The 17,152-nt window shown below is 41.3% G+C and overlaps 1 protein-coding gene across 3 annotated transcripts in view; it reads right to left on the bottom strand.

The window, feature by feature from the left end:
* The window catches only part of DIP2C (DIP2 acetate--CoA ligase C (putative)), a 421,153-nt gene that overhangs the window by 402,827 nt on the left and 1,174 nt on the right, over positions 1-17,152 (bottom strand). The window lies entirely within an intron of this gene.

Raw genomic sequence — 17,152 nt, 5'->3', positions numbered from 1 at the left:
GTCCAGCTTCATCTTGAATGCCTCCAGTGTGGGAGAGCCCACCACCTACCTAGGTAATTGGTTCCACTGTCGTATTGATGTTCAGCCGGAATCTGGCTTCCTGTAACTTGAGCCCATTATTCCCTGTCCTGCATTCTGGGATGATCGAGGAGAAATCCTGGCCTTCTTCTCTGTGACAACCTTTCAAGTACTTGAAGAGTGCTATCATATCTCCCCTCAGTCTTCTCTTCTCAAGGCTAAACATGCCCAGTTCTTTCAGTCTGTCCTCATAGGGCTTTGTTTCCAGTCCCCTGATCATCTTCGTTCATCTTCATTTGTGAAATACCAGATGTGTAGAAAAGCCACTAACGGACACAGAATTCAGCCTTTTGAGAATCCCAGCATGCACTTTTATTTGTTATTTATTATTACATGTATATCCCACCCTTTTTCCTCTTGCAAGGAATCCAACACAGCTTACATGGTCCTCCTCTCCATTTTATCCTCAAAGCAACACTATGAGATAGGTTAGGTCGAGAGTCAGTGACTGGCTCAGTCACTCAGTGAGCTTCATGGCCAAGTGGGGACTAGAACCTGGATTTCCTGAGCCCCAGACCAACACTCTAACCACACTGGATGTCTCCTGAAAACATATTTCATCTGAGGCCTTCCTCCAAGTGCCATCTCTAAGGGAGGCTCACAAGGTGGCAACAAGGGAGAGAGCCTTTTCACTGGTGGCCCCCCGATTATAGAATGACCTCCCCACTGAGGCCTGCCTGGTGCCAACACTGTCATCTTTTCAGCACCAGGTTAAGACTATCCTCTACTTCCAGGCATATGGAAGTAATGGAATATGGAATATGATGGAGCATTTATGCCAGGCTGTTTGAATAGGTCTAGTATTTTATTGAAATTGTTTTTAGCTGTTTGAATTGTTTTTAAATTTTGTATATTTAAATTGTTGTGCTGTATTTTATCTTGTAAATTGTTGTGAACAGCCCAGAGAGCTTTGGCTATTTGGTGGTATATAAATAAATAAATGTTACTAGCCCTTTGGTTGGGAAGACAAGCGTGGGGTGAATAGCAGGTACAATTTCAGAAGCTGGAGGAGGGGCTAAATAAGATTTCCAATGGTCAATGGGGGGGGCGCTTTGCTGTTTGCATAATTCCTTATCTTTCTCTAGATTGGGAAGCAGGAGAATGAAATTATGCAAAAGTAATAATTATACACAATAAGAAAAGTTAGGAAAATATGTTCAATTTGTATAATTTATATTGGCCTCAGAATGTTATGTTTTCTTGGGGCAGAATTCTGAGTGGAATACCAAGTACACTTAGCCCTAGATATGGGGTTGCAATATCTGACAGGTTTGTGTGCCTGTAACGTAACTGCATGTCATAATATTTTCTGAGACATGCACAAGCTGCTTGGTGTACTGGCTTTGGACCTTTTACTGAAACTTGTTTATAAAGAGCACTTGAAACAACATGTAGCATTTTATCTTATCAGACAATTCAGTTATCTGTAGTACAGAGACTCTGGGCTTGCTAATATTGAGAGTGAGATGTTTTGAGACAATACACACATTTAGGGCACAATCCTATGCATGTTTAGACAGAAAAAAAGTTCTACAATTCCCAATACATGACCAACTTCTAAATCCTGTTTTGTTCAGGGCGTTTCCATAACAGCATCTTGCAGGTATCAATTGCTGTGCCAGTTGCCACCTGTCCAAGTGGACTAAAACAGCCTTCCCCAACTTGGTGTCAGGGTGGAAACTGAGCCCATAGAGCCCCAGAGCAGTTCTGATTCTGAGGAAGAACAGTAATCGGTGGGAGAGGAGCTCGTTTATCTCTCACAAGCTCAGCAGCTGGCAGAGATTCCTCCTGCCAGCATTCCTGGGATAGATAGTGACCCTGGCAGTGAGAGAACACTAGAGGGGGGCTTGCTGGACGCTCAGCGCAGATAAAGGGAGTGACGACAGATGGAGGGCGCCGAAAGGAGGCGCTCCGCTCGTTTGGCGCTCAAACAACGGTCGCGTCTCGAGGACCCAAGGGAAAGAGGGAGGAACTCTCCATAGCCCATAAGCTCAGAGTCTTCCCGCGGTTCTCCTTCAAACGGGGACCAACTGCCTTACCTGGAGCTTAAGCTACTCTGCTATCTATCCCCAGTGCAGTTCCTTGCTTTGTCGCTAGTGATTAGTATCTGTAAGAGTCATAAAGTAATAAAGGAATAAAGCCTTGGAAAGAATCCTCGTCGTCCGTGTCCTGAGTTGGCTATTGGAGGGGACTGCAAGAGGCAGCTAGGGCGCTCTTGACACTTGGTGCACTCCAAATGTTTTGAACTTCAACTCTCAGCAGCCCCATCCAACCTAGCCAATGGTCAGGATTTCTGGGAGTTGTAATCCAAAGCATCCAGAGAGCACCAAGATGGGGAAGGCTGCACTTGAAAGATCTGCAAAGCTACCCCTATACCAAAGCAATTACAGTAGCCAACAACTCCTGCAACAGGTCCTTACTGTTCTGTGGTAACTCAGGGCTGCCCTGGGTAATGTATATTTTCTCTCCAATACAACAGGATATATTTTATTAAAGAGCTGGCAGGTACTGCTTCTCCTGAAGAAGTTTCTTCAGCCTCTATGATTCCTACTTTTCCTTTCTATGGACATAGTAAAGGCAGACAAGAGCCCTGTTTTATACCAAATCTGATAGGCCTAAAATGGCTATAAAGAGATTTGCACAATTATTTCATCTTACTCTTTAACTAGAGGCAGAAACTGCACAAAACTGTTAATATTAACATGTTCCTAGAGGATACGCTCTTCTGCAAGTTTCTAAACTGGTTTCTGAGATCCAAAGATCAAGAGAGTGCAGGGACTTTAACCCCATGAGGGAAGAAGGAAGGGATATACTCCAGCAACGGTGGTAACGGCAAAAGGCCAAGCGCAAAGAGCAACGAAGGAGAGGAAGAGAATGACGGTTGCATGAAGATGCAACAGTTCAGGAAATAGTCACTAGAAGCGATGGAACCATAGACCACTGGAAGATTTATTTTGACTCTTTTATTAGCATATGCTATGCATGTGTTTACCTGTTTTTCTTTGCCATTACAAAAGCTAAGAACTTTAGAACGTAAATACATGTGAGAATCTTGAGTCGCAAAATTCTGTACTAGATTCTGGAATTATTGCTATGTTGCTTAAGCTACAATCTCTGCATAACTGCCTGAGTAAGCCTCAAGTCAGAGTTGCCTTGCAGTAAACAGAGTAGTGGGGCCAAACAACACATGACATTAGCCCCATGTTTAAACCAGAGTGTTTAACCTCGCTGCTTTTATTTAAGTGAAAAAGTAGCTGTGGGGCCCTGATCCACTGCATACTCCCAATCTAACATGAAGACCCTATGTTCCTACTGAAAACCACTCCCTAGCTAGCAGCTATTTGCCCCTGTTTGCAGTAAAATAGCACCTTCAGGGGCAAAAGGCAGTAAGGTAGGGAGCCATTTTCCACAGAAAACCATGTGGGGCCCTAATCTGGATCAAACCACTGTAGCTGCCTTTTCCCCAAAATAATATCCAGGCCCAGGCTACACACACTTGTTTAAACACGTGGCTAATGTTAATGTAGTTTTGTGCTCAGCAAAACTGGCTACCTAAGTAATTCCTAAGAGAGCTTCTCAAAGGGTGAGGTAGGAGAGCAGAGAAAAGCAGAACAAATTCTAGGAGTAGGGAGATGGGGAATATGCATGCTTAATTTCACAAGGCTTAAGGGTCTGTCAAGTCCTCTTGTACTGTGGCAATTTCTTCTGGACAAGCAAGTTATCGTGCCTTGCAGTTACTAAAGAATTAAAGCAGAAATATGAGATAGGAAAAAGATATATATGGTCTGTCTGATGTTTAAAACAGAAAGCCTCTACAAAAAATGTAAGTGCCGTTGGTGCATTCATCAGCCCAAAAGAAATATTGCACCTTTAGGAGTGTGTTGTGCTATGAAAACCTGAAGGGATCTTTTGATGCCCCTTTGGAGAAACATCTATCTTTCTATAGTACTCAACTCACATACCCGTGTGGTTACAAAAATATTGCAGTTGTGAGTCATCCAATGATTCTCTTTTTAATCTTTTTTTCCCTTAAGGGTACATTATGATAATCTCCCTTAATTGATTAAGAGATATTTGGAACTTCCAGCTTTCATTTAAATCACTGCTAAATTTAGAAACTCATTTTTAATGTAACCTAGTATAGGGTCTTAAAGGGCAATACAGGCAAACCAGTCTACAACCTAGTTAAAGTAAATTATTTCCATTTGGACACATTTAACCAGCAGGTTTAATCCCAGTGATTCAACAGGACAAAATGACCTTAGCTTACAATCCAGTTTAAGTTGACTTTGATTTATCACAGTAAATACAAATCTAATTTTCTATGAATGAGATTATATTTTGTAGTGGGTGGGTAGGGGATCTGTAAATGTGTGATGGTACTTTAATAGTAAAAGGTGAACAATTTGAACTTTGACAAGAATTACAAATAAAGGCAATTACAGGCTGTTTTGCTTTGCTATAACAACAGTACAAATAATTCATGTATGTGTAACAGAGCATTACAAAATGGTCCAGTGTGTGTCAAATGAGAGAGGTGATGTTTATGCTGGTGGGATAAACACTAGCCTACAGCACTGCCCATTAGAGACCTTTTAATCCAAGTACTAAAGCAAGTGTTAGCAAATCGAAATCTATTAGCTATTTGAAACATAACTATGCAGGTATGGTTCTACTCAGTATTCAAATTTTGTGAAGCATCTTCCCATATGAGTTGGTTAATCCAACCATTGCCAGGGCAGCTTTGTGCATCTGTGGCTTGGACTGGCATGAGTGAAAGAGCCTGAATCACATGGGGAGTACAAACAGCATGCCATGATCAGCTACCTCCACGCTTTTTTAAAGTTTCAAGCAGCTATACTACCACAATCTGCATTATAAATCGGCTCATCCATATGTGCTTGTTTGCATAGGTCATCAAAGGTGGCTGACCCTGAACGGTCATCCTGAATTCAGAAATTCCTGTGTATCCAGATGAGGAATTTGAGCAAGGCTGCCTCAAAGTATTTCTGCACTTTAAGCAGCCTGGTAAAGTAAAGCGGTGCTGCTCTGCTCCCAGGGCCTTCATCACTTGCCCATGGCACACACGCAACAACCCTGCATTCCTGGAAGCTTAGCCACACCCCTTTAACACCTTGGGCTACCTGCAGATCAGTTGTGTTACCCGACCTGCAGGTAACACAACCGATACCTGAACAAGCCCTTGAGGACACTAGATACATTTCTGCACTTGTGGTTTGTCTACAAATCATGAATCATGAAAGGTGTATAAAGCTGTAGTTCTTGCCACATGTAAATATCTGCATTCCACTTGCATATCCTGCACAAGAGGAACTGTCATTCCTACATATACATATACATGCCATTCATAAAGAATACTATTCGTGTCCATCTAAAGCAGATTCGAAAGAACTAGAAGAAACATAGAATGTGGTTTCTTAAGTGGCTAGGAAATAGCAAAATTTCTTTGACCTGCCAGACTTTTCTTCAGCCTAAATGACTGAAGTGCTTTTATTCTATTTATCATGTTTAAATGGCGCCTCAGCGAACCATTCAGTTAACCAGAAACAAAACGGGCTAGACAAAAAACAAAGTTTGGGTATCCCATGTTTAGTCTATTGAGATCTATTGTGCAGGCAAAGGGCTGGGTGCACAACTTTTCCTTCTCCTCTACCACTTCCACTCAAGATAGTGTCCAAAGACATAACTACTACAACTGCAAGAGTAGTATGTGAGAATGTGAGAATCTGCTGGAGAGATACCTGATTTCCTCTCTCTAGCACTTCACTGGGAGAGAAAGCAAAGAGGGGGAAATCCTGGAAGATCATAATGTCTTCACAAGGCCAGAAAGAAGTTAGCTTACATCCCAAGATCACAGGGTTGTGAAAAATTTGATGACAGTTTATTCATACTTTCAACTCTTAAAACAGCCCTTTGGTACAAATTCAATTGGAGAGTATCACCAGAGGGAGCTAACCAAGGTCTCTAACTTTAACTAGTCAGCATATCCAGGCATGTGGATTTGGCCTCTTTCTGTGTGCATAAGGAAGTTTGCCAGCCACGTTATATTTGTTAAAGCACTCTTATTTTTGCTGACACCACTTATTCTGGTGCAGAGAGACCTTCTTCCCCTACAGAGAAGGAAGCGCACATTATTTAACACATAATGAGCAAAAAAAAAAGGAGCAAAGGGAAGGCAGAGAAAAACTGCCAAAAACTATGTGTAACATGGGCCCAAAACATGATCCAATAAATCCAAAGCAAACTAATCTCAACAGAGGGGTTGAGAAATGCAATTCAAAAGTCAGGGGACTAGTAAAGAACTGAATGCACATTCAGAATTTTTTAAAAATATATTATCATGTATATCTGCAGATCTTCTAAGTACAAGCTAGATGATGTATTAGGTACAGCTTCAAAGCAGTGGAATGTAAAAAGACATTCAAATCCTTAAGACTGCTATCCTAAGCATATTTTCTAGGAAGATCCAGCTTAAATATGATGAAGGGCATGTAACCACAATGCATACTGCATGCATTTAAATCATTTTAAATGCATGTCTCATTTAAATCAAATCCTTGACTACTGCATATGCAAAATTAGCTGCCAGCATTCATCCTGGCTACAGATTTCTGGCATGCTAATAGTGCATGGATACATACAGAAACCTAGTTTAAATGAGATATTCGATATGTGCAATGCCACACAAGTAAGTTCTTCTTGCTTCTCTACTGTCACATTGAAATCAGGCTTATTCCACTGAACTCAACAGGAACTAACTTCCCAGTAAACAATAGGCTGTAAATCTCATTTACTTCAATGAGACTTGGCACACAACGTCCTACAGAGTGTGCTCTCTACAGGTTTTTTTTTAGGGGAAATGAAATATATTAGGAAGGGGTGTTGTAGCACCTAGACCATTTCACTAAACATTGTATATTGGGCACAGTCAAGCACCATAGTAACTGATATGATTAAAGGATGTGAATAGAAGTATGGTAGTATCTGATATACTAGTTCATAATTTCTCCTCTCCATGGTCTCAAAATGATGAAAATCGGCCAACTGCTTTTACAAAGATGAAGAGAAAAATATCCGGACTAATATCTTCACTAAGCCATAGGTGAAACAGATGTGTGGGTTTGTAGGAAAACTTAGTGCTCAGTGAGAGAACTGTGGATGTTCAAACAAAAAATGCTTAAATGATAAAACAAAATTAGAAGGTTTGCCTGACAGTGTGGCTTCCCCCCTCAACAAGTGTGGATATTGCATCCAATCCTCTATCTAGCCTCAGCAACATCCCTTAAGGATTGTAAGTAGGATGATTTTCATAACAGCCATAGTATTATTTTTACGTTCAATAAGCCTGTTGTTGATCTGCTGTTCTCACAGCTCTTGCCTTTTGGGAGTTCAGGAGAGTGAATGCATCCCAAATGTTGGATATCCTATTTTAAACCACCCCTAGGAACATGATAGAAGGGCAGTATAAGAATACCTATAATAAGTAAACAAACTGAAAGAGGAATTTAATTGAAACACGTAACATACTTTGTGAATCATTTCTGATTCCCTCCCTCCCACACACACTTATTTGTTTAACATTTATATGTTGCCCCATAACATAAAATTTGCTGGGCAGCTTACAATAAACAAACAAAAAACAATTTAGATACAAAATACAACATAAAACCATAAAATCAAAAGCTACATAAAACAGAACAAGAAACAAAACTCGCAGCAACTGTAGCCCCTGAAGTATTTACATAAATTTGACACTAAAAACAGTATTCAAAGGAACTGAAAGCTTATGTTCCTACTTAACTTCTAATCACAATACAAATGAAAAAGCCACACAATCTCATGCACCATAAACTTCAGATGAAAAGAAATGTCTGAGTACAGAATGGCTGCCATCTTGGTCCTAAAGAAAATACAAAGTGGATAACAGGATATCTTTTCCTGGACTACCTTAAGGTGGTACAGGAATGTGTAAGGTTTTTCAACTGCAACCCTATACATGCTTGCTTGGGAGCAAATCCCTTTGAACGCAATGACTGGGCTCGCACAACACGCTAACCCACATTCATTGGTTGACTGTGGATTGTTGTTGAAATGTGGGTTGCTTGCTGAACCGTGGGTTAGCATGTTGTCTGAACCCAGGACATTTTCCGCAGGATGGCTTGTTAACCATGCAGTGTGACTTGTTAGCCACCCTGAACAACCCAACAACAAACCATGGGTTCTCAAGGTAGCTTGTTTGAGAAAAATAAGCCATATTGCATGATTAACAAGCCACCCTGCGGAAAATGTCCTGAGTTCAGACAACACACTAACCCACAGTTCAATAAACAATCCTCACTCAGCCACTGAATGCAGGTTAGCATGTTGTGCGAACCCAGTCAGTAGGACATTTCCAAGTAACCATGCATTGATCAAGCTACTGGAGGTTCACCAAACTCTTTTGTCAAGCTGGAGTCTCTCAGCAGCAGTTCTGTTAGACTGGGGATAGGCACCTTTTGGCTTTCCAGATGTTTTGCCTACCACTCCCATCATCACTCACCATTGGCTATACTGGCTAGGGCTTTGATAAAAAGGTAAAGGTGTCCCCAACCAGTCGTGTCCGACTCTAGGGTGTGGTGCACATCTCCATTTCTAAGCCGAAGAGCCAGCACTGTCCGAAGACGCTTCCGTGGTCATGTGGCCGGCATGACTGAACACCGAGGTGCACGGAACGCTGTTACCTTTCCCGCTGAAGCAGATAAATAGTACCTATTTATCTACTTGCAATTTCTTGCTTTCGAACTGCTAGGTTGGCAGGAGCTGGGACTGAAGACGGGAGCTCACTCCGTCACGCAGCACTCGGGTCTCGAACTGCTGTCCTGCCGACCTTCCGGTCTGCAGTTCAGCATCTTAACCACTAAGCCACTGCAGCCCCTCTCAGGGCTTTGATACCTTAAGTAAATACACTTAGAAAACTCCCCATAGTATCAAGCATGCATATCATTATCTCCAAGGTATTCCAGAAAACAAGATGAATCCAATAAAACCTTACCTCAGGCTAGAAAGCTACAGAGACTCCATAAAAATCTGAAGAAAAGCTACTGTGGAAACTCAAAATCTATTGCATCAAACCACAAGAAACTTAGTTCAGCCACACAAGCGTCACAGTTTAGTCAGTGGAAGCTATTGCAGACTTTTAAAGAAGCACTGTAAGAATCTACTTGGATGTATGACAGACACACAAGCACATTTTTGGAAGAGAGGAGAGAAACTTGTCCAACAGGCTGTACATAGCCTTTACATTCAGGTGGTTCTATTTACAATCATGAAAATCTGTCACAGTTCCTTAATTCTGAGTTCATAATTCTGATTGTAAATCTTTGATAGAAACCTACTGCAATCCGAAAATTGAGAAAGTAAAGTGCACCATTTGCACATAAAAACATCGCTTTTTAAACCAATGGGGTTTCGTAAATGAGTGGACATACTGCCTGCAGTGTGCCTGCCTCTTCTGCTTTATCGCACAGCCCACAATTGGCTCCTTTGTAGGTTGTGCAGTGTGACATCCAAACCTGGACTGCTGGGTTGTTTAGGAGCTAAACAACCCAGTGGTTAACCCAACAACAAACCATGGTTTAACCGCTGGGTTGTTTAGCCCCTAAATAACTCAGCAGTCCAAGTTCAGATGCCACACTGCACCACCTACAAAGGAGCCGATTGTGGGTTGTGCAATAAAGCAGAAGAGGCAGGCATGAGGAAGGCAGCATACGCACTTGTGCACAACAATCCATTGGTTTTTAAACCGATGAGCTGTCATTACATGCAAACCAGGTCTATATGTTTGAGATGAGGGTTACTCAGAATATTCTTAAAGCTACTGTGCCCTTTAATCCAGCCCTGAACTGGACCTCTTCCTTAACCAATGTCTAACAAGTCGAATGACCAATATTTTTATGTAGCTCTACAGGCACCCATCACCCATTAACAAATTTATGTTTTCTCATGAATGCAAAATATATACCCGGCTGTCCAATTTATATTTTTATGGCGGCTGAAAAAGGTTGATCACTCCTGCCCCTTATAAATTACAGCAGGAGTACACAAAAGTAAGTCATTCCGAAATCAATGGGACTGACCTATGTATAACGTGATTACAGGATCACACTTTCCTCGAATATCACAGTGCTGCCAGTGTACTTTAAGTAATGCCTTTACACATCTTTGCTATTCTCAAAATAGACTAGGAACACCTCCAGTGAAGTTTACAGCAGTGTCATAAAATTAAGCCTCAGTGCTTACCTTGAGAAGTGTCATTTAGAGTGCACAACATATTTTCACCTTCTCTGAGAGATTAGGTTAGCTTATACACTGGGGACACAGACAGGTTGCCGGATAAGCTTCTGGAGGCCCTTGCTTGGATCCAGTTCAGTTTCTAGCTTATACTAAAGAAAGTAACAAAATCAGAAAATATCTAGCTCAAATTCCATCCTTGGGGTATTTCAGGAGAGCCATTATCGGGCCTAAAACTCTGTCATTCCATCTGTCTCTCTCTCTCTTTAATCAAGGGTTAAAAACCTGAGCCTATAACCAGACAGGGGGAAATTATTAATATATTACATGTGCCTTCAGACTATTCTTTAGGTTGCTGATAACAATGCATTACTAATCTTATTAAGATACAGTACTTGTTTTCCATTGCTAACAACAGTGTCCAAAATGCTTTACCATCTTTATTTTTGCTCACCTGTCTCCAGTAACCTTGCAGCATAAGGTTACTATTGTTCTCATTTTACAGGTAGGGAATTTACTGAGACAAATAATAACATAGCCGACCCAAGGCATTAATGGCTGAAACAGGATTTGAAATCAGGCCTGTCCTATATACTGACACGGAGGAGTCCTCAACAATGACCACAAAATATTGAGTGAACACTCTAAAGGTGGTATCTCCTCCACTGATTCAGCAAAGCAATTCAGGCCACCTGTACCAATTTGTAAAAAAAATAATAATAATAACCTATATGTTGCATTCTTAAGGCAGTGCATACCTATATTAATCACAGAGAACCTAGTTGTAAGCATTAGGGCATTTCCCAAATAACAACAATAATCACAGTCAACCAAATACTTGGTTAAAGGCCATAAGGAATGACTCATTACATCAGTAGCGTGTTATGAGCCTATAGCACAACCTGCCTTTATTGAGTCAGATCACATGTATCAAACATGCCAGTGCTATCTGCAGCAGCTTCACCTAATCCACAAGGTAGCTGAGCAAAATCTTGGAAGAGTTTCCAGCTGAACAAGCTAGTATGCAAATAATAAGAATCCACAACCACTGATCCTGAACTCCACACCCAAAAAATCCTCTTCCCAATTCCTGTGGTACAGCCTAGGATGCACTTACACAATGTGCAAGCTGGCCTGAATGCAAGTACTCTATGGGTTGTAGATTTGGCTGTTTGCTATTGAATGGATTCACTGCTGCATAAGCAAGGTCAAATAATGCAACACATTTCTCTCTCTCTCTCTCTCTCTCTCTCTCTCTCTCCCCATACACACACACACACACACAAGCACACACACACACCACTAGAGTCCTTACTTCATGAAAATGTGGGCATATGCTGCTGTAAAGTATGTACTTAAGTTGCACTTGCCCTAAAAATATTTGCCTAAACGTGCTATGGGTCTGAGATCTGGAGGGGAAGACAATATAGGCTCATGGGAAGTACTCCAGCCTGGATTTTAAAAGAAAATTCTTGCATTACCCCCAGGTACACCAGCAGCTCTGCAGAGAACAGTCAAGCCTATTCTCTATCAAATCAAGAGTTAATAAGGGAGCAATTCTGTGGCCACTAGACAGCAGCTAGATGGCCATAGGATATCATGTTATCTGGGAACCAACCTCAGAGCCCGTGCTCCAAGGTTGGTTCCCAGAGAACCAACCTCCCCACACTTCCGCACTGCCTTGGAGGCAGCACGGAACAACCCCGTCCTCCACACTCGCAAGAGGAGCGTGGAGTGGCTGAAAAGGGGCGTGGCTGGGGGTGTTCCGAGGCGGGGAGGGCGGAAATGCCTGTACGACACATCCTATGTGTCATACAGTAGCCTCCTTCCCCTCTCTGTCCTCCCGCGGCTAAACAGCTGCAATCGGCTGTCTAGCCAAAAATCAGGGCAGGAGAAGTGTGGAAGGAACAATCCCCTCCGTGCTTCTCCTGCCCTACTTTGGATAGACAGTCGCCTCTGAGTTCGGAGGCGGCCACCTATCTGGGTAGGATTGCACTCTAAGATGATGATTTGGTACTAGTGCAGACTAAATAAAATGGCCAATTCAACAACTGGAAAAAGTGCAGAAAAGGGCAATTAAAGAGATCAAGGAGCTGGAACATCTCCCCTATGAGGGAAGGTTACAACAGCTGGGATTATTTAGCTTGGAAAAAGGAGGGTAAAGGGTGACATACAGAGGTGTACAAGATTATGGTGTGGAGAATGTGGATAGGGAGACATTTTTATCTCTCTCTCAAAATGCTAGAACCGGGGGTCATCCTATGAAGCTGATTGGTGGGAGATAAAGGACAGACAAAATGAAGTACTTCTTCACACAGCGCATAGTTAAACTATGGAATTTGCTGCCATAGGATGTAGTGATGGCCACCAATTTGGATGGCTTTAATGGGGGGGTTGAACAAATTCCTGGAGGAGAAGGCTATCAATGGCTACTAGTCCTGATGGCTATGTGCTACCTCCGGTAGCAGAGGCAGTATGGCTACATACACCAGTTGCTGGGGAACATGGGTGGGAGGGTGCTGTTGCACTCATGTCCTGCTTGTTGGTTTCCCATGGGCAGCTGGGTGGGCACTGTGTGAACAGAATGCTGGGCTAGATGGACCCTTGGTCTGATCCAGCATGGCACTTCTTATGTTCTTAAGAATCCCAAAGAAATGTTGGTACGAACAAATGAGATCAGTGGTTGGACACAGAATACAGCAATACTTAATACCTGTAGAGCAGCCTTCCCCAGCCTGGTGACCTCCAGGTGTTTGTGGACTACAACTCCCAACAGCCATAGCCAACAGTTGTACAACTCCATGATGGGAGATGTTGTCCAAAAGACCTGGAGGGCACGAGGTTGGGGAAGACTATTATAGAGTATATAGCTGTACATGGTCTCCAAACTGGAATTTATGGATAGGGAAATTATCAATAATAATCATTCTTCTCAATAGCATGCTACTATTTATGGAAAATCACTTTTCCACAGTTGAGGAAACCCCTCACAGAACTTTGGTTCCAGCAGATACCAACTACTCATTTGGAAGGCATATACCGGATAAATTATGTATCTGTGGAAGTGGTTATATAGAGGACTTAGACCGTTATTTATTGTGTTGTCATTATATGACTCGCCCAGAAGCAAATCTTTTGTTCTACTGGGTTGTTAATACATGATATAGTGGCATACTTACTTTTAGACAGGAATGAACGTATATCTTATCATATTGTACTATTTGCAACAGCAGCTAAGAAAATTCAAGGACATACCTTGAAAAAAGGATCAGTGAATTGCAAAAGTAACCCTCTGAGTAAGCTAAGACAAAAGTAATTACTGGAAGTTTTTATGAAGCATTTATTTTAGTTATGCATTTTATGTTAAATGAGAATTGGGAAGCTCATTCATGTATGTGTGTCCTTGTTTCAGACATTTTTACCTCTTTTGTAGTGTTTGCCCATGGGAATATAAGCAGTAAACTTTTATTGTATGTGTTGTAGTCTGCAATCCTGTTGAGCTCAATGAGTAACTGTATGAGTAAATATGCTCAAGATCACGCTGTACGTCTCACAATATAAGCAGGAGCTTTGCAGCAGCATCCTAGGCACGTTTACACTGCTGAATTCCATGCAGTTCACTCCCAAATGTTGCCTTAGAGATTGGTATACATAGAGATTCTTTAAACAAGTGGAAATAGTAGTTGCCATTTTTATTTTAGAGAAAAATGGATTGGAGCCAATATGATTAAGATGATGACCTACGGTGAACCAACTATGCTGGTGAAATAGAGTAGTAAGCTTTTAGAATTGCTCAGAAAGAACCTTTAACTGGGCAGGTACTTCAGTTTGAAAGATTACTACCCTAACAATCACATCTGTTCCAGACATTCTAAATCATTTTGGATACTCTCAGCCTTCCTGAATATACCTTTATACAGACACTCTTGCATATCAGAACTTTTGCACGTAAAATCTACTTTTCTCCCTCCATGTGCAGAAGACATTTGCAAGCTTTAGAAATTTACACAATATGCCTTCCAAACGTGGCATGCAGTAACGTGTCAACCATGAGATATATTAGAGATATTAGTTGATCTGTGGGTGGCTACAGTGTAACACAAGGGAAGTGATGTTTCAGATGTACCTGAAAAACATCACTGGAACATGCTGATGCTCAGTTGCTCTTTAAAAACACACACATATCAGGATACTAAGACCTGGTTCACATGTAATGCAAATCATGGTGTTTGTACCTTGTGTTCAATGGACCTATACCCAGTAAGTGAGCACGAGGTCTGGTAGCCCAATCAGACAGATGTTTACAGAAATAAGTTCAGCTGACTTCAGTAGGATTTAGTTACAAGTAAGTGTGAATAAGATCGGTCCCTGTCGTTGAACTCCATAGAGCTTACTTTTGAGTAAACATTTCTTTATTTACACTTTTCTCCCACTTTTATGAGGCCAAGGCCTCTCAACATGGTTAAGATTACACTGTAGTTCTGCAACTCAGAAGCGAATGCCAGTTTCCCTATGGATCTCAATAAGCATGATAGGCACTCTGGCACAGTAATTAAACATAATTCCAAATACTCAGATTTAATTATTATTCTGCACAAAAGAGAGCTTCGGCGATTGGGCGGTATAGAAATGAAATAAATAAATAAATGTTGCATAAAGGTGCCTTTATATGAAATCTCTCAAAAAGAGGAAGAATTATCAGTGAGCTAAACTCACTCCAGCATTGTCCCCTATGAAATAAATATACTTATTTATTTTTATGTAACACCTAATTATATATAAGGCGCAATCCTATACATGTTTACATAGAAATATGCTGTCTGGAGGGATGCTGGGAGTTGTAGGATTCATTTCTGTCTAAACATGCATAGAATTGAGCCCTTACTTACCTAAGAGTAAGTCCCTTTTAACACAGTATGACTTACTTCTGAGTAAACATGCACTGGATTGCACTGGCCCACCAGGAACGAACTTAATCCATTCATCTGTCTGACCTGCTAATCACTCACACCCCAGTCTCTCAATATATAATGGGGCTGAGCTCCACACTTTAGCCATCAGTTCTTTGCCACAGAATTTCAGCCTGTAATATTATTATTATTTTGGAGAATTTTCATACTGGACCGACAAGCCAAAGGGGTTACAAATGTGCTGAAATATTGTTATAATGGCATGCATTTGTACACAGATGATGCAGATGTACATAACCAAACTCTTCTGTGTATTTAGTGGTACATTCAGCATAATGTAGCAATCTTCCTTGCCTCTCCCTGTTAGCTTAGAAAAGGCCAAATCGATGTGCAGAAAGCTTGAAGAAGTCAATATTGTTTTAACCCTTCCTACAGTTGAGAATTTTGCAATACTGGCAAAAGGCACAGTCTATAAAGGAAAGTACAGAAGGCCTAGCAATCTTAGTGGCTTGGTCCTTCAGTCCTTTCCTCCCTGAAAGTGTTAAAAGAAAAATACAATGTCAACATCAGCTCCTCCCTGCTGATGGAACTGGCCTGAGTGCATTTTACTTTCTGGCTAGGAGCCCACATAAAACCGTTACAAAAAAAAGATACTAAGAAGGGAATGAGAGAAAATAATTCTGTGTACCGAACTATTCCAACGCCTAATTTGGGACACAGTGGGTTATTTTCTCCTTCCTCTTGTCTTTGCAACATTATTCTAGTAACCTTCCAGAAGGAAAAAGAACAGCCCTTTTCAAAAATACAAGACATCTTTGCCAAGAGTTATCAGCATTCCTTTCTTAGGCACTTGAACAGCTAGCATAAGAAACATCACTGATTCAAGCTTAGAAAGAGGAAGTCAAATCTTATTGAAAATGTGTGTGGCATTCGGATGCATACATTTGAGCCAGCAACAAATGAAAGGTTCTAATATATCTGTCCACCACATAATAGAGATGGTGGTTTTGCCTGCTTCAGTTTTTATTATCCCAAAAAAGAAAGCCATCATAGGAAAATTGCATAATGCCCCTTTGTAAAGTAGAAACTTCCAGGAGTATCAGAATGGACCAAGTGCAGCATAACTGCACCATCTTCAATAAAAATAATGATGTGAAACGTCAACTATAAAAAAAAAACCCACCAAAAACCTCCATTACTCTTTTCCTGAAATAGGTAAAAACCAGCCGATAACTGAAACTTGATTAAATAGGGAATCTCATGCACGGGTTTTGTGTTGTCAACTGGATATATCCAAATAGCATTTGAGATATCTGGTATGTAGGGAGATGTGTCTTTGTTTTTCTTTTTTGAGTAAAACTATATTTTCTTGGCAGGATGAGAGTCCTTGTAAACCCAGCCCTAAAGATTTTTCCATCCTCCGTAATAAAGCGTGCAACACTGGAACAGCAGATCTCCTGCCAAAAAATAAATTAAAAAATCCTCCTTCTTCTGTCTCTCCTAGCACTGTGGCAGGAAGAATAGCAAACGCGAGAAAGGAAGGAGGAGACGGGATTTATCACCAGCCCAACACAACCTATATATTTATGCACTGCCAACCCAAACGGTACTAGGGAAGGAGACAACAGGCGCCATGAAGAATCAATGTGCATTTCCCCACCCCCTTGGCGAAAAGACATCAATAGCCAGTTCCCTAAGAAACTAAAAAAAAGAAGAAATATATGCAGCCATATTATTCATCTCGCCCAAGAGCTCCAAGGAGAGAGAGAAAAAAGAGGGGGGAGGAATCTCAGCGGGAATTCCGCCCCCCCAACACACACACACACACACACACACACACCATTTCTTAAGCTATGTCACACACATACCGGGAG

This window comes from Heloderma suspectum, chromosome 5 (assembly GCF_057233095.1).
Source record: "Heloderma suspectum isolate Gila_16-S chromosome 5, 16-S_ref, whole genome shotgun sequence".
Taxonomy (NCBI): Eukaryota; Metazoa; Chordata; class Lepidosauria; order Squamata; family Helodermatidae; genus Heloderma; species Heloderma suspectum.
The sequence above is the reverse complement of the archived record's forward strand: the minus strand, read 5'-3'. Positions and strand labels throughout refer to the sequence as shown.